Below are 18,843 nucleotides of genomic sequence, written 5' to 3'. Positions count from 1 at the left end.
ATCCGGCGAGCAACGCGCAGCCCCCCAGAACCGAGCTACCCGTCACGCACGAGACGCTCGGCGGCAACGAGCGGTCAGGTCATCCTGTCATTCAACCGCTATCACTGCGCTTAGATGCATGGCGTGCCATTCCCAACATATCGGAATGGATGCTGAACATTATTCAGAAAGGATATTCTCTACAGTTTCGACGCAGACCTCCCCGTTTCAACGGCGTGATAGCGTCAACGGTCCGGGCTCAGGACGAGTCGATTTTGTATCAGGAAATCTGCAATCTCCTCGCCAAACAAGCGATAGAGTCAGTTCCGATGCAAGAGAGAGAGAGCGGTTTTTACAGCCGGTACTTTGTCGTCCCGAAAAAAGACGGCGGTCTCAGACCGATCTTGGATTTGAGACAAATCAACAAAGCATTACACAAACGTGCTTTCAAAATGACTACACTGAAACAGATCCTCGCCCACATTCGGCCCGGGGACTGGTTTATTTTAGTGGACCTAAAGGATGCTTATTTTCACATTCAGATCGCCCCGCACCACAGGCGCTTTCTGAGATTTGCATTCAAGGATGCTGCATACCAGTTCACGGTCCTCCCGTTCGGTCTGGCGCTCGCCCCGCGCACATTCACGAAATGTATAGACGCGGCGCTGTCCCCGCTGAGAGCGAGCGGCATTCGCATCCTGAATTATTTGGACGATTGGCTGATTTTAGCACAATCCAGAGAGGTGCTCATCAGCCACAGGGACGCAGTACTTTCGCATTTAGACAGCCTCGGTCTACGTGTGAATTTGCAGAAGAGCGCTCTATCTCCAACGCAGGAGATCGCGTTTCTAGGCGTGCGTCTCGACTCAGTCTCAATGAAGGCTTTCTTATCAGAGGAGCGCAAACGGGATCTGACGTCTGCTCTGAATGTATTCAGCCACGGAGGCACTGTGCCACTGAAACGGTTTCAGAGACTTTTAGGCTTGATGGCGGCAGCCTCACCGGTTTGCCCACTCGGTCTGCTGTATATGCGCCCGTTGCAACTATGGTTACGATCCAGAGTGCCCAACAGGGCGTGGATATCGGGACGAGCGCGCATTACAGTTACGAACGGATGTATGCGAGCGCTGAGACCCTGGTTCGATCCCAACCTGTTCAGCGGGGGTGCCCCACTCGGGCTGGTTACGAGACGGAAAGTAGTCACAACGGACGCGTCGTTAACGGGCTGGGGAGCCCTGTGCGATGGCGTCCCGGCTTCGGGCTCCTGGCCGGAGTCGGAGCGGTTATGGCATATAAACCGTCTAGAGCTCAAAGCCGTCTTTTTAGCACTGCAGAGCTTTGCGACGCTGATCGGGGGCCATCATGTTCTTGTCCGGACGGACAACACTACGGTGGTTTCATACATAAATCGCCAGGGAGGAGTGCGCTCCAGGCCGCTGTTTAGGCAGGCAGAAGCGATACTGTTGTGGGCGGATCGTCATCTCCTTTCGATAAAAGCGACGCATGTACCGGGCAGCATGAACTGCGGAGCGGATATGCTGTCGAGGAACGGCATTCCCCAAGGGGAATGGAGATTGAACCCCCTATCTATCGAGCTGATCTGGAGTCAGTTCGGGAAAGCAGAAGTGGATCTGTTTGCGTCCGAGGAAAACACACACTGCCCGCTGTTCTTCTCGTTGACGAGCTCTCCTCTGGGCGGAGAAGCGCTGTCGTTGCCGTGGCCGAGAGCCAGCAAATATGCGTTTCCCCCCATAAAACTGCTGCCGTCAGTTTTACACAAGATCAGAGAGGAAAAAGCAACAGTGACACTAATCGCCCCGTACTGGCCGAACCAGCCGTGGTTTCCCGAGCTGTTGGAACTGTCAACGGCTCCCCCGTGGCCGATCCCGTTGAGACGAGACCTGCTCTCTCAGGCGAACGGATCAATCTGGCACCCCAGCCCCGAGAAGTGGAAACTTCACGCGTGGAAGGTGTGTGGGAACCGCTGACAGACGCGGCGCTGCCGCAGAGTGTGCTCGATACGCTGATGCAGTCGCGTGCCCCCGCTACAAGACGGTTATATGCCCTTAAGTGGTCGGTATTCGCTGCGTGGTGCAAAGAAAAAGAGTTTGACCCGGTGAACTGCTCCGTGTCAGCTATTCTATCCTTTCTACAGCACAGAATGGATACGGGAAGCATGCCCTCCACCCTTAAAGTGTATGTTGCTGCTATCGCAGCTTTTCATGCTAATATTGGGGGGCGCTCTGTGGGCAAACACGAGCTCATAACGAAGTTTTTACGGGGTGCACGGCGCCTCAGACCTTCTCGCCCTCCCACCGTACCGTCTTGGGACCTGGCCTTGGTCCTGAAAGCACTAACTCTTCCTCCGTTTGAGCCTATTCTAACGGTAGGTTTGAAGGAGCTTTCTCTAAAAACTGTGCTTCTGCTGGCTTTGGCTTCAGCTAAGCGCATAGGAGATCTGCATGCTCTCTCTGTGAACGCTGAATGCTTACAATTTGGACCAGGAGACTGTAATGTCACGTTGAAACCCAAAGCGGGTTATGTGCCTAAATCGCTATCCACGCCATTTAGAGCGCAGGTTATTTCTATCCCCGCCTTCTCCTCGGATGACGCGGCGACTACTAACGAGATCGTCCAGAGGGAGCTTTGCCCGGTAAGAGCGCTAAAAGCTTATATTGATCGCTCGGCACCGTTCCGGGCAGCGGAACAGCTGTTTGTTTGTTTTGGAGGCAGCACCAAAGGACGCCCAGTTTCCAAGCAAAGACTTTCGCACTGGGTGGTTGATGCTATTTCACAGGCATACTCTAGCCAAGGAGTGCGATGCCCTTTGAATATTAGAGTCCATTCTACGAGAGCTATTGCATCGTCATGGGCTTGGTATAAAGGCGCATCTATTCAGGATTTATGCTTGGCTGCTGGCTGGTCGTCTCAGAACACCTTTGCTAGGTTTTATAATCTGGATGTCTCCTCATTGGCCTCCCGAGTGCTTTCGGTAAACACGCCCTCCACCTCCAGTGCCTGACATACCTGATGGTTTCTATCAGGTCGTGTGTAAGGGGTGGCGCTACTGCGACGCCAACTTGAGAATACCTTAGCGCCGGACGCTGCTCGCTCGCTGAGTATTCGGTTTATTCACTACGAGAATACCACCATGTATTGGTTTTTGCGGATTATCACTTGCATTCCGGACGCCGGAAATCACCCGCTCGCTGGATGCTGAGTCATATGAATATTGCATGTGGATTATTTTCTACAAACTTCAACGCCGGACCTCGTCCGCCGTTTGGGGATGTCAACAGGTGACTGCAAGAGTGCTGTGTTCACCGCCGCTAGTCCAATGATCTAAACACTTCTACAACTTGTGCGCCGGACGCCGTCCGCTCGCTAGGTATGTTGTTAATTCTTTAGCGTTTACTTCTTACCCGCTTAATGTGGTGTTACGCTAGTACGCTACTGGCCCTGTGTTGGTTTTTGGCTGGTGATTAGTACGATATGCCGCTATCGGCTGGTCATTGAGATTGTTGCATGCTGTTTGCTTCGTTATGCTTGGCCTATCTTGCCGTATGCACGGCGCGGTTCTATACAATCTCCCATAGCGTCAGCTAACTGACGCAATGTCGAGAGAACGTTCTCTCAGGGAACCGAGGTTACGATAGTAACCGAGACATTGCGTTAGCTGCCGTGCTCACGGCTTCGTAGGCTGTACGCTCGTTCAGTCGTTTTACGGAAGATATTCGCTCAGGACGGCTGCTATTATAGTGAGAAGGCCACGCCCTCTTTTGCCGTCTTGAGCGTCATTGGCCAGCGCGAGTTTCAACTGCACTGGCGTTGTGCAATAAGGCTTCAGGGTTATCGTGATTGAAGGATCAATCCCATAGCGTCAGCTAACTGACGCAATGTCTCGTTCACGTTCTCTCAGGGAACCGAGGTTACGATAGTAACCGAGACGTTTTCCTTGATGTTGTTGCCTTTGGTTTGTTCATAGGGGATATAAGACAAAGGGGCGGTTTCCCTGACAGAGCTTATCCTAGTCCAAGACCAAAATGCATGTCTGAGCTGCTTTAATTTTAAAACATCATGCCCTGACTAATTTTAACACATAGCGGTGGCATTGTTTTGTCTCAAGATGCACATATGTAGTGTCTTTTGTAAGGTATGTTTATAAAAACTTCTTAAATGACCTAATATAAATAAGGTCTAGTCCTGGATTAACCTAAACCCTATCCTGGATACTGCCCCATAAAGTTTCAAGTAGCGATGATAGGGCCCATGGTCACCGCCAGGTGGCTGGAAAGCAGTAAACAGTGGGCGATATGCATTAAAGTGGAAAAATATAGAAGAAATATGGCAAAGGTATTTTGATGTGCCATACCTCCTTTTGGCAGCAGGTGGCACAATTACTACAACTGAATAGTGGCACATAAATGCCTTCATTCCTGGACTCTTAACAAACATTAATTAGGGCACAGATATTTAAACAGATGCCTAGTTAAAAAGTTGTGTAATAATACAAATGCACAAAAGCTACACACAGAAGTCCAACAGTAAAATAGAAGTGTAAACGGCTGATACAAGATCGACTAGTAAAGCATTGTATTATTTCAGTCTAGATTTTCTTGATGTCATATACAGTAATGCAAATCTGTATAACCGCAGTGTCTGATCGATGTAATCTGTAAAGTGCAGCAGGTTGAAACTATTTGCATTGATAAGTTGTGGAGAACTGTTTAAATGTTTAAAAGCCCTTTTAAATGTGGGCTTTAGCCCCCAAAGTTCTGCCCTGCCACCCTAAATTTGTGCACAACTTCGTGATCGCTTTAGTCCCTTTTATATCTTTCATGAAAACGGCGACAGGCATCGGCTCCGCCTCGTCTTTTAGTTTGCGTTTTAGCACCTTAAAGGGCACTTCGAGAAGGGACGCCGCATAAACCTTCGCTTCAGATGAAAAGAAAATGATGCCTTTCACAAAAATAAGGTGATAAACTTCTTGTCTAGTTATCCTGATGCTCCAAAGAGTAATTACACATCTAGAATTATCTACATTTGCATGTTTTCTTAGAGTTTTTATGACGTGATGCTGATGAAAACCAAAAAAAAAAAATATATATTTTACAAAATATAATAAATTGTGTTTGTATCCTATAAATTATCACAGAAAGTTATTATCCCCAAAGACAGTAAACATTACATTTGTTTGAAGGAACAAATAGTTGTATATAACAGTAAGATGCAGATGATTTCATTCTTCAGATCTGGTGCAGATGAAGTTGCGTAGTTCAGTTTGAGGAAGGCTGATCCAGCGCTGATCTCCTCCAGACTGAACTGCTCCAGATCTCACAGTGTCACAGCTCTTATCTACTGTACTGTTTACCCAATTCTGATAGCAAACCATCTGTCCATTCATCCAGAACCAAACGCCCAGAGCACAGGAGTGACGTAACCCCAACCACACCTCTGGAGTAGAGGCCTGTTGAACCAATCCTGACACCCGGCGCTGAATCTCCTCTGAATCAACCGAAACCAAATCCACATGATTCAGTCTACAGTAACTCAGAGCATCAGACCAGCTCAGATTCTGATTGATCAATACCAGATTATCTGAACACAATAAACCACAATGACATCAGTCAAACACAAACATGAAGGAAAATACTGTGGATTAATCTGATTTAATTCTGATAAGGGGGAAAGCTTTGACATGAAACACAGTGATTTTTATTTCTCACCTTCATGACACACAAAGGTCATAGAGTTCTGACAACGCGCATCATTCCATTCACCCTGCTCCTTTATTTTCAACCCTGTACACGCTGGATCAGTACCACCATTGGGTTCACCAGACATCCAGTATCTGAAGCCAGAGTTACTCTGATCTGACCACTCCCATGAGTCACTGAACAGACCGATCCAGACAGATATCTGACTGTCATTAATGATCTTCTGAATCTGTTTACTCTCATTCTGATTCCTCACACTCGCCAGATCAGTATGATTCTCTCTGCAGAAGATCTGAGCGTCTCTCCACATTTTATTAGAAGTTTCATAGATGTATCTTTTGATTGTCTCTGTTTAAAGAAGAAATAAAGTTAATGTAATATTTTGTGTGTGCGCGCGTGTGTGTGTGTGTGTGTGTGTGTGTGTGTGTGTGTGTGTGTGTGTGTGTGTGTGAATGTGGTCAAACAGCTTGAGTTTTATCAGACAGATGATTTAACACACATACACACAGGGTGTACTTTTGGTTTTACTAGTAGGATAAAAATGATATGTGGAAACCATAGAGATCATTTTTGACATTCCCATACAGTAAATGTTTAGTGATAAAGGTCAGAGAATAAACTGATCTAAATGCTTCTTAATCACACATGTAGTTTGTAGTGACTTTCATGATATTTCTCTTTCTTTACTGTTGTCATAAAAAGTTGACATATGATTTGTGTTTTGTTTAGTGAAGGTTAGTTGTCATTTTAGGAAGCTGCACTCACCATTGTAGCAGATGACAGGGCCGGCCCAAGGCAGAAGCGAACTAAGCGGCTGCTTGGGGCCCCGTGGCCACCAGGGGGCCCCCAATCGATTTTTTACAATTAAATAATTTAAACAAGTAATATAAATGAATGAATGAATACAAATGAATAAATGAGTAATTCAAGACCAAAATATTTGCATATTTGTGTCAGCCAGTGTCAGTAAAATGTAGTGAATAAAAGAGAGATGAGGTTAATTCAGTGTATTTAATACATACATTTGGGGTGGGTTGCAACAACAAGGATTAGGCTTAAACAAGGATTATTTTATCCTTTTACTTAATCCCTTGTTTCATTAATAATAATCAGGGCTACGTTTTAATTCCCATTTTAATTCAGGTTAAAATTTTACAGTAAACCTAGATTATCTTGAATCCTGTTGCTCTATTACATTAAACTCTGATTTAAATCTCAATTTGGGATTAACTTTAAACTGAGCAAATGTGGAGGTTTCAATGTACAAAAATCTGTGATTAAAGTTGTTGCTAAATGATCAGAAAAAGGCACCTTGTGCGTGGTGGCACGATTTAAAAGATGTTGGCTATTTTAGCCTATTACAAATAAAATAGAGACATTTGGCGGCGCAGTAACTGGGCTTGCTGGTTTTGAAGTGTTAAGTCCGGGATGTCCTCTTTATACTACAGTAAATACAAAGACATCTTTTGTAAATGCAGGAAAAGAGTCCAATCGCTTGAGAAAAACATTAAAGAGCACCTATTATGGGATACACGTTTTTAAACATCCTTTTGTGTTTAAGTGTGCATTAGTACATGCTAACGATATTCAAAAAGTACATACCTCAAAGAAAACGATGACGCGAGTTATCGTCTCTAACGTTCGAGGACTACAAAAAACACTCGGATTGTAGGCAACAGTTTACTTCCTGGGATTAGTGACGTAGATAAGACCAACATTATCATAGTTCAGCCCTCTCTGCTTTGCTTGGGTACGCCCTCAAAGACGGGGGTGGGGTGGGGAGTAGTGATGGTCAACCCGGATCTTTTTAAGGATTCGGGTTATTCTGAGTCACTCACTAATATGATCCGGGTTGTGCGAGTCACTCGAGTCACTTGAGTCACTTGGTCAAAATCTCCCAATTCCAATCGCTAAGTCATACTAATGCCAACCAAGCAACTCGGATCACGCGTGCAGCTACGAGTTTATGACTCCTCTGCTCACAAAAAAGGGCTTATGTGACCTGAGGAACTCGTAAAAAACATGCATGCCCGTGGTAACATTATCAATAACATAATTGTAAAAGTTTGGTGTGTTTAGTTTCATTTCATAACGACAAATATATCAACACCACATTTAGAAGATGTCAGGCTTGGTTGACTTGGACGTGAGAGGAACGTGTCCTGTTTCAGATTGACTTAAAAGATCCACGATAGGCTTCGGTTAATCTTGTGAGTGAGTCCCAGACAGAACCGCTCGCCCGCTCCTGCACGGGTCCTGTGAGTGAACCACTCACGTCACTCTGAGTGACTCAGTCAACAAGAGGAGCCGTGTACATCCGTCGGTGGCGGATCTTTCCAGCAGCACTGCTGCAGCAGTCCTCGTATTTAAAAATGTTAAACATTTGCAGCTTCTACCCAAAACATTGTGCCAGTCAAATATTTCAACAGATTAGCCTACATGAGTCAGTGGATTAACAACACGAGCAAGGCTTGTTTCTCCTAGCCCAGGATTCAAGCTCCATGAGTTGAGTCACTCTCTGTGTGAATCCCCGAGCCGCCGACCAACTCATTGTCGCGCGCACGCATCCCTTTGTACTCGGACTCGGAGCTGCAAGAAATAATGATCCGGAATAGCAGCTTTTGGTTCACTCGGTACCCCCAGTCGACATTTGGTGATGTAAATTAACTCGTTGTTGCAAGTTATAGAACCTATGGCAGCTTATGTAGAGTTATTTGTTGTAATTCTGTTGTAAACATTTGAAGAGCTTTGTGTTTGATACAATTTCTCATTTTTAATGCAAAATCTGAGAGGACTCAACTGACTCGGGTTAATGGTCACTAAGGACTCATGGTTCTAGAGTCATTTTAGGGATCGGGTTAAATGATCCGAGTTTCGGGTGACTCGCTCATCACTAGTGGGGAGCGCCGAGTCAGAAGAGAGCTAAAATGGCGGAGGTTGGGAGTCCCTGCTTTTACTCTGTTTGCAAACTCTTGTTTCATTGTTTAAGCGATTAAATCTCTCGAGTAGACGCTGTCTCTTTAGATGCGAGGGCAAAATAGCACTTTATGGACTTCCACAGAGGACATCATGTTTAATACGGTTCCGGAAAAATCCAGTCAGAAGTTGTTCACGGAGTTTTCACAATAACTGCTTCTCATGAACCGAAGCTGGATTTGCGCGACGTCTCCTCTTGAAAGTTGGATTACTGTGCACTTCTGGATCACAGACTGTAAGTATTCATGTTTATTATTTGCCTTTTACTGTACATTACGTAACCGGTAACCGGAGATTAACATAATGTGCGTGTAGAGCTAAGCTTGCAAGCTAATTGTTTTGTGTTGTAATACTGTATTTCATAAACAACGTACCATATTTACACACGTGTATGTTGAATTATGCAGGCTTTCGTTTTTTTTATCGATGTTGGTTTAGACATGTTTACAAACTTGCTAAGTTGCTAAGATAAATACAAATACAAATGCCAGCTAAACTGTTACCGGTAAAATTTGTTCTCATGATCAAACTCAAGAAACTCTAAGTAACAAGTTACAGATGATTTGTTTAAAGTTATATGTATTTTACTGTTGTATTTACTTGAAGCTTTCTTAGATTTTGAAACGAAGTAAACACGTAATGTGTGTTGCTAATGTTGGGCCATGTAATATGTAATACATTTACGTTTTAATGAATAGTCTAACGATTTATAGTCGTTGTACTCTATTGTTATAATATGTCTTTTTGACTGAATACATGTTTGTTTTATTTGTCTATATCCTAGATTCGCAGCTGGACACATCCTTCTACACTGTATGCAAACATGCAACATCATTACACACAGTACAAGGAGTCAGACTGGCATATGAGGAGCAAAGGTGTTTAACACATATTATGTATTTACCTAGTGAAACCACTACCAGTCTTAAATGTATAACTGATGATGACAAAGTTTTTTTTCTCTGCATAATAATAGGAACCCAGACAGTAGCATCGTTTCACAATGTTTCCATCACCATCATCAGTGGATGCCTTTGCCGTCCGTAGCCTGAGATTTCAGATTTGCAGCAAAAAAATTGATTTTCTCATTTATTGGAATGCTGTGCAGGTATTTAAGTATTTTAGTAACTGTGTTAAATAAAGTAGTATTTACTTTTACAATAAATTAATTGCTTGTTTATATTTTACAGGTATTTGTACCTTGCAGCCATCCATTACAATGTCACCAAGCCGTAACAAAAGCAGGAGAGGGAAAGTACAAGGCTATGTTCCCAAAACACACAAGTGACATACCGTAAGCAGTAATGTTTTATTTCAAATACATTCGTAATTAAAAACTTAATGTATGAAGCAGGGAAATAAATTATCAAAACAAAAGATTTATTGACTGCAATATTTGTACAGTTATGTGGATGATGTGATCAGGCTTGTGTTTGCTGAGGTATTTGAAGATAAGCTGAAGGAAACCCCGATTCCAATGGACCTGGCATCACAGTTTGAGAGACCTTCAAAGGAGGACGTGATTGCATGCCATCTTCAGTGCAGGGGTCGTCGAAAGCCAAAATTGTGACCGATCTGATCAGGAAGCTCCAAGCGTATCTGGAGAACAACACACGACAGGATGATAACCTTATAGTGTCGTCTTAGATAGCACCAGCTGACAAAGCTTTGATATGCCATTTATCTGAATAGATAGCTGTAAGAAATGAATTGAACAATTTTTGAAACAAGAGCACAATATGGTTACTAAAGTATGTTTATTTATATATTGTTTAACATTTAAATATATATTTGTAATAAATAAAAAAAAACTTTTGACTGACTATTATATTTTCTTTAAAGTTGCATCTTTTGTTCTTTTGGGTACTTTGTTACTATAATGATACTTTAGTGTTATTGGTTTAAAAATGTAATAAAACTTATTCTAGTCCTTCACCTCAAAGGCTTATAGTCGGTACAATAAATGTTCTGTGTGTAGGGATTTAGACAATTTGTGCAAAACCTGGATGATGAATCACGCAGGTAAGAGGCCCTGGAACATGTTGCATTCTCCTTAAAACCTAATAAGTAAAAACATAGCACTTTTAAGTAAGCAGTTTTTCATAATAAACTTTACCATAGTGAAATAATGTAGAACATTCATTTTAATTAATACTTTCTTTGTGCTACATTTGGTGTTTCCATATAGTTTGCACAGTAATATAGTATGTAACAGTCTTTTATAATAAAGTTTACAATAGTAAAATAATGTTAATAAGTGAAATAGTTTTATAATCATTTCAACAAATACTTTCTATGTGCTACATTTGGTGTTTCCATATAGTTTGCACAGTAATATAGTATGTAAGCGGTCTTTTATAATAAAGTTTACTATAGTAAAATAATGTTAATAAGTGAAATAGTTTTATAATCATTTCAAATAAAACCTTCTATGTGCTACATTTGGTGTTTCCATATAGTTTGCAAAGTAATGTAGTACGTTATAATTACCTTTTGGATGTCTTTGCAACACATTTTCGTCTTCGTTTAGCATTCTGGCAGAGCTAAGGACACCTAAAAAAGTTAAATCCAATCGCGTTCATTGACGGAGATCGTTTACATCGTAACGGCCGTCTGAACTCTCTGGATCGAGTTTGAACCCAGCTAGCAAAAAAAGGTCCCCTGGACGTCCCCTAAATGTCCTCTGCGAACGTCCCCTGGACGTTATCGTGTAGGGTCCCCTGTTACGTCGAGCGGACGTCCGCGAAGACGTCCTCCGGACTTTCACAAGGACGTTTGCAGGACGGTCAGCGGACTTTCGGGACTTTTAGGGGACGTTCGCCTAAAGTCCTCAGCACATCGTTTTATTTCATTACAACCAATGAAATCAGACACGCTAAACATTGTTTACCACAAAGTTCTTTTATTTTAATTGAACAGGTGTAATTTTCCTGTGCTCCGTGCGCGTGCCTGATCTCCCGTACGCTTCAGTCAAACGCGCTTCAGCTCCGTGTGTGTGCGTGTCTCTGGCTGTCTGCTGGACTCCCATGTCAAATATTTCCGTTGTCTTCTAACCTAAAACAACGAAATGAACACATTTCAAAGATAAGTAGTTATTATTTATTGGGGTGGTTTCCCAGACAAGGATTAGCTTAAACCAGGACTATGCCTCAGTTTAATTATGAAATATAACTAGTTTTAACAAACATGCCTTACTAAAAACATTACTTGTGTGCATTATGATGTTAAACAAAGGGCACTGATGTATTTAAGATTTCCCTGTCTGGGAAACCGCCCGACATGTTTAAAATGTCTTGCAAAATATCTGTAGCAAACATTTAAAAGATAAGGGAGACAGAATTCTGTGCTAAAACTAGAAAGCATGCACAACTCACTTTTACCTAGTATTTCATGCTTATGGCATTATTGTTGCTGTTACAGTTCACTCAAAGTAAAGGTGGGTAAATGTGGACATACAGTACTGTGCAAAAGTCCCTCTAAAACAATCCTGCTACACCAGCCTGACCAGCGGAAACCATACTGGGAGAATTCATATTCATATTGATTTGCATTTACACATAAAATGGGTAACAAACATTACTGTGCAAAAGTCTAAGGCCACCATCATTAGCTTTGTTGTTTTAGCAAAGTTTTAATGTCCATCCATATTTATTTTTCACTCTTTTTTTAAGATACAAACAGAAAATACAGGAAAAATTTACACACAATTAAAAACAAAACAATTTTCCGAAGTAAATGTCTTTTTCAGGCATCAGTCAGTATTTAGTGTGACCTCTCTTGGCAAGAAACACATCTTCAGGACTTCATTCTCCTCAAAAAAGCCTTAAGTCATTTGATGATTAGAATTAGAATTTCATTTTATTTAGGTTTAAGAGATCCTGCAGTTGCCTGCTATTGCTCAAGATTAAGGGGAGTTTACCCTAAATACTTGACACCTCAGCTTATACTTTATACTGTTTTTAATACCACATACACATTTCCTGTATTTGCTGGTTGTATTCTAATAAAGACACTGAGAAATAATTATATATGATCACTACACAATTGCAAAAACAACTAATCTAATGGTAGCATGCTTCTACCCTGACCAGCTACAAAATGAACATACACATCTCAGAGAGAGCATAGGTCACACAGAGTATAAAAATAGTTTACTATGACATAAAATAATGTAAGTTGTCTTATACATTGATCTTTGATATTATTGTAGGTTTTTGTGTTAAAGGCATCTAGAAGTATACTATGTAGAGTATATGATACTATATGTATCCAAAGCATCAAACATTATTTTTGTTTTAAAAATAGACTATTAATTGCTATTAATGTTTATGTGCTATTAACATTTACAATGTACATTCTTATTTACAACATTACAATTTACATACAATATATATACAAAAATAATTTTGAGATGTTTGGGATTCACACAGACTCACTATAATTCATTGTTAGTTGCAAGTGTGAAACTGAGCTGCTGAAATTCGCCCTGTGTAGCTGTAGCATCCTCCTATTTCCCATCTCCCAAACTGCCTCCCCTTTGAAGAAACAGATAACGAATCTACAAACAAAAACAATCCGTAATAAACATGGGTAAAACGTCAGCAGTGACTAGTAATGTTGCGTGTGTTATGGCACATACCATCTTTTGAAAGTCAGCTTGGTTTGCTCATTGTCTGCTGCATTTTTCCAACCACTGCTGTGGTGTTGTCCTGTATTTGGTCTACTTTCAGAATGATTCTCCACTCCAGGATTTCTTCCAAGAATGAGTTTTGAAACATTAATAACATTACTAACTACACCAGTAAACTAAATGAACAATAAGTCTGTGTGGAAGAAAATGCCTATCAATATCAATAATTTAAGATAAAAAATAACAAAATACTGTACCTTGATTCATTATTGGAAGAAATTGACTGATGTGCTGCATTTGTGATAAAAAACAATTAATTAGATTTAAAAATTAATGATGTAAGTATTGTAGTAACTGTTGTAAAATGTTGAATGCTCTATCATTTGTAAGTCACTTAAGGCATATGCTAAATTAATAAATATAAATCAAGTAATCATCATTATACTACAAATACTGTACATGGCATTAAAATGTACTCACAATAAGGTGCCTCAGGCAACATCAAAACATCTTTTTGCTTTTTCTTACTGGTTGCTCCTCATCTATAAAAGAATGATAATATGAAAGTAAATCATAGTGTCCTTATAGTTTCACCTGGCTTCTCAGCTGAAAAACTACTAATTGCTGTTAATAATGATTCATTTTCTTCACTTTTAAACTGGAAATCTTATCCTCAGGTCTAGAAACAACAAGACAAAAAAGTAGTATTTGATATTATTAAGAAACTTACACAATGATTCCCACTGTTTAAAATCATGTAACAATGAATGCAGTGACAATGATATCACCTTCAATAATGATTTCACTTTCAGATAATTTACTGTCCCATTTAAAGAAAATAATAGACGACATGCATTTGTTTTGATCATTACAACTCTTGGTCAATATACATTACTGTGCAAAAGTCTTGGGACGCTATCACCAGCTTTGTTGTTTTAGCAAAGTTTTAATGTCCATCCATATTTATTTTTCACTCTTTTTATTAAGATACCAACTGTAAATACAGGAAAAATGTACACAAAATTAAAAACAAATCCATTTTCAGAACTAAATGTCTTCTTCAGACATCAGTCAGTATTTAGTGTGACCTCTCTTGGCACTAAACACATCTTGAGCTTTTTTGAGGAGACTGAAGTCCTGAAGTCATTCGATTAGAATTAGAAATTAGGATTTAATTTCATTTAGGTTTAAGAGATCCTGCAGTTGCCTGCTATTGCTCAAGTGGAAGGAGAGTTTACCCTAAACACTTGACACCTCAGCTTATACGTTTACCGGTATATTGTTTTTATTACTACATACACATTTCCTGTATTTTCTGGTTGTATTCTAATAAAGAGACTGAGAAATAATTATATATGATCACTATACAATTGCAAAAATAACAAATCTAATGGTAGCATTGTGCCTAAGACATTTGCACAGTACCTCACATAAACATTGTATATTTGGATTGCCAGTATTTGTTAAGGTTAAAAAGAAGTTTGGTATTACTTTGCATACTTTACCTGTGTGAGAAAATGGGCTACTCTGACTGCTTGTATTGTCCACAGCTGTTTGTCCAGAATGGCACATTATTTATTTTGGTCTCAATACCCTTCAGATGGAAACAAGCATGTTTGATTATTTTTTATATGTAGCTGACCTTCATGTTTATCATTTGTATTTTATAAAACATTAACCAAATCTTACCACATTCTTTCACTCTAACCACAAGGATGGTGCTACCTCAGCCTTATTTTGTTCTGTAAAATGGAGCAAAACAGCACAGGAAACCTGTAAGTAAAGTCCATATAAATCTGTAAGTTCAGCTTGCAGTACACAAAGGCAATGTACACAGTTAGCCATCTCAAACCTTAGGCTGAAATTGTTTTCCAGTGTTTTCCCTTTTTCCTAGAAACATGTACGTTGTTTAATCTTAGTTTTTCTCAAACCAGTATCAATATTACAGAATAAGATAAGCTGATCTGCTGAACTTACCTTTTTGGAGGACATGTTTAGATGTTTAAAGGCTGAGAAAACAAAATAAAGAAAGTTAATATATATACACACACATCAAAATATATTAAATGTTAAAATGTTACCCAGATGTACCCCCAACCCTCCCAGAGCTTTTATGTATTATTATAAGAGATTTGATTCAATTTAAGATTTTTATTTAATAGGCTTTATGCCCAGCTGCACTACTTCCTGAACTTCAGCCAGCCCATTGTTTCCTGTCTGCCATTATTGGACAAACTGATAAATCCAGGTCTGTCTGATTATTGTTGTTGTGACTACTGAGGTCAGGCACACCTGGATTAATCAGTTTGTCCAATAATGGCAGACAGGAAACAAGGAGCTGGCTGAAGTTCAGGAAGTAGTGCAGCTGGGTATAAAGCCTATTGCTACCATTAAAAAGGTTTAACCATATACCACCAAATAAAGGTTTAAAAATAAAGTCAATATATTTATAGGCTACATACATTCAGGCTGGTCCATTATGCTACACATTTTAAAAATAATTGAACCACATCTACAAACTTATTTTGGTGATTTAGCCCACAAGTTACTTAAACTGGCATGCCCATTGTTTTTACAATGAATTAAATGGCTTTTTTTACTGCGTTTGCCACAGTATTCAATCCTACACGTTATTTTACTACAGTACAGTAGGCGGCGGTATACTGTAGTGTGCAGTTCGTGTCCGCATCGTCATACGCGCCAGTATTGCTGGAAGACTGCAGGAACTGAACCCCCTGGAAAGGTAAGGTAGGAGTTTTAATTTAAACCTTAAAATGTGGGTTATCATCACGACAGTTACTTTTTGCTTTGCCATTATTGAAGAATCAATTCGGCAGAATCTCGCGCACGCTCAACTTGTTCTCAAACGGAAGGCTACATCCTCCGGAGGTCGAATATGCAGGCTGCATACGTCATCAAGCCTGGTTTATTTCAGTTAAATAAACATTACATTCGCAAGTCATAAGCATATTACAACAATTTACGATTAACTGAGAATAATAGTTAACTTTATAATTGTTAATATTCTTAAATATGACAGTCTTGATGACGTAAAAGGTATACAGCCTAAGTTACAAATGCTACTTCCAGTGGTTAGCCTTCGGATTGAGGCGCAGTTACTTATATTAATACTACTTTAAAACCATATACATTTACTCTAACACTTAAACAAAGTAAGCGAGTAACTTAAATATGGCTACAAACCTTCTTGAATGAGTTATCAAACTGCGCTCTTGAACCAATATAAATACTGTATATGGTAACGATGATAACGAAATCTTACTCTGTAACGAAAACTTGACGAAATTACTTACTTATCTAACAATTAACTACAAAATAAACGGGATGTGTATAAAAAATGACGAAATTTAAAGGAGCTTTTGCTTATTCCCTTCACCGAGACCGTTGTGTCAGTTGAAGTTTGACGTGTGATGCCTCGTGCCAGATAATTCAAAATGTTCTCGCACGCAGTCAGGAGGCTTATTTGACTTCATGCGGCGCCGCAAGACTGACAGCCGGATGACGTCAGAGTACCGCGAGAAGGATTCAAGAAATCAAATTTCGCCTCGCTCTCGCGATACTTTGACGTCATCTGGCTGTCATCTTTCCTTTTACAACACAAGTTGTTTCTATCTATTAGACACAACAATGGAATTAATAATATCAGTGATTTTTTTTGTTTGTCTTAATCTTAATTGCTGTGTGTTGTACAACTTGACAATTCATAAAAGTATAACAAGTATTTGTTTGTTTTTTGTAGATGAGTTCCTTATTAAAGAAAGGCTTGATGCTGTTTACTCCACACTCTTAGGCTGACTTTGTATTATTTGTCTGTGAAGACAGTTCACAGTTTCTGAATCCCATCAAGAATGAAGACCTGGAGGCCACCATATTGAGATGTGAGTCAAAATATATACTTTTATAACCATATATGACATTTCAATGTAGTGACATTTAAGTTTTCCTGGCTAAAATAATTGAATTTGGTAATATTTGTTAATAAGATTATTAATGAGTTATATTTGTATAATTAACTTGTATAGCAAGTTATATAGTTATAGTTGTTGGAACAAATAAGGATATTGTTAATAACAAGCTAAGATCTTGAGTTTTTTGGCTATGGTTTTAAAGGATGTTTAAGAAGGGGAAAGAAAGAATAGGTAGTTTAATTTAATTTACATGCATAGTTCAGGGGGAAATTGTTCATAGGAAGCATTCAAACACAACCTAACATCTGATGCTTTTTACTGTCTCATGCTTTTCTGTGTTCCAGGGTCCGATGTCATGATATGGCGCTTTTCCAATGTAGGGTACAACTTGGCTCGGCACGATGCAGCTTAGCTCGCTTTCGTTGCTTTTCCAGTACAGTTTAGTATCGCTTCAGAGTGGGTGAGATTATAGGCAGGGGTGCACATAACTGGTGCGTATGCTCAAATAGAAACAATTCTAGTGTACCAACGTTGCTGGAATTTTGTTACATAGTTAGCTAATTTACTTTGACATAAGAGATTTCTTCGTGCATCAGTGGTAAGATAATTAATGTGTGTTGTTAGCAGTGATCCGCATCTCAATGCTTCAGACAGCTTGCTAGTACAAGTATACATTTATATGAGTTAGGCTAGTAGTTATTTATAAAGATTAGATAAGTAAAAAACAATAACCAGGGTTATTTTATGTACATCATTGTCTACCATGTTTAAACAAAAGCGATATGGCGAAGAGAGTAGTCAGGAGAAAAGTGATGATGTCAGCATGTAGGATGTCTGTGCTATGAATAGTGTGAGTACCAAGTAACATCTCCAGGTACTTCTTTGAGAACCAGGACAAAAAAAGTTATGTGCACCCCTGATTATAGCCTTATTGTTAAAGTTGCGTCCTCTCTACTGCCGTAACATCATCGTAAATGTGATACAAACACACACACACACACAACATGGAGCAACAGAGCATATTAATGGAATGCAGCCACAAAATCAAAATTGACAGCCACAAGTAGATTTTCCACTACCTCTCTCACATGACAGGTTCTATACAAACACCCGTGTCATCAGTACCTGTACTCCGCTGACAGAACATTTACGCCTATACTTTTGGTGCGTTTTGAATGCGGAGCCATGCGCAAAGTTACAAAACTGCCATCCAGACATGGGCGCGGTGGTGTGCTCTGCATTTTTGTAACTTTGCACATGGCTTCGCATCCGAAACCCATTACCCCTTCCCCAAAAGTGAGCTGTGCTGAACTGGGTCATACTATGCAATGGAAAAGCGCCAAAAGTGTCCTACTTCCTGGCTTGAATGATTTAGGTAAGCAAATTTATCTGATACACCAAAACCTAAAACGTTTTAATTCTTTCTTGCAGTGTTAACACGGCATTTTGATCTTGATATTTATTCACATTTAATGAGATATGGAGATTTTTATCTTTTACAGATGAAGACATACATTTAAGTGAGCCGTTTTTATGTCCATACACTGCGGGCCAGCATACATGAAAGTCACCATCATGTTTCTACAGTAGCCCTAAATGGACAAACTGTTCT

General features: G+C 40.1%; 3 long non-coding RNA genes across 6 annotated transcripts; 2 read left to right on the top strand and 1 right to left on the bottom strand.

The window, feature by feature from the left end:
* The first annotated feature begins 8,597 nt into the window (after positions 1–8,597).
* On the top strand, positions 8,598–10,418 carry LOC135781738 (uncharacterized). The gene is made up of 5 exons (XR_010545221.2): positions 8,598–8,907; positions 9,457–9,550; positions 9,649–9,780; positions 9,863–9,966; positions 10,077–10,418. It is a non-coding gene; the product is annotated as an uncharacterized lncRNA (long non-coding RNA).
* Positions 10,419–11,606: 1,188 nt separating this feature from the next.
* On the bottom strand, positions 11,607–15,457 carry LOC135781739 (uncharacterized). Of its 4 annotated transcripts, none has more exons than XR_010545223.2 (8): positions 15,280–15,457; positions 14,992–15,075; positions 14,808–14,896; positions 13,783–13,844; positions 13,560–13,593; positions 13,312–13,425; positions 13,109–13,230; positions 11,607–11,726 (listed from the first exon to the last, which is right to left on the bottom strand). It is a non-coding gene; the product is annotated as an uncharacterized lncRNA (long non-coding RNA). The 4 variants fall into 4 exon arrangements; XR_010545224.2 differs by lacking the exon at positions 15,280–15,457 and adding an exon at positions 15,155–15,183; XR_010545225.2 differs by lacking the exon at positions 15,280–15,457 and adding an exon at positions 15,155–15,182 and having other exon boundaries at positions 14,992–15,044.
* Positions 15,458–15,758: 301 nt separating this feature from the next.
* On the top strand, positions 15,759–17,634 carry LOC135781741 (uncharacterized). The gene is made up of 3 exons (XR_010545226.2): positions 15,759–16,045; positions 17,063–17,201; positions 17,576–17,634. It is a non-coding gene; the product is annotated as an uncharacterized lncRNA (long non-coding RNA).
* The last annotated feature ends 1,209 nt before the right edge of the window (positions 17,635–18,843 follow it).

The sequence above is a fragment of the Paramisgurnus dabryanus genome, chromosome 23, assembly GCF_030506205.2.
Source record: "Paramisgurnus dabryanus chromosome 23, PD_genome_1.1, whole genome shotgun sequence".
Taxonomy (NCBI): domain Eukaryota; kingdom Metazoa; phylum Chordata; class Actinopteri; order Cypriniformes; family Cobitidae; genus Paramisgurnus; species Paramisgurnus dabryanus.
The sequence above is the reverse complement of the archived record's forward strand: the minus strand, read 5'-3'. Positions and strand labels throughout refer to the sequence as shown.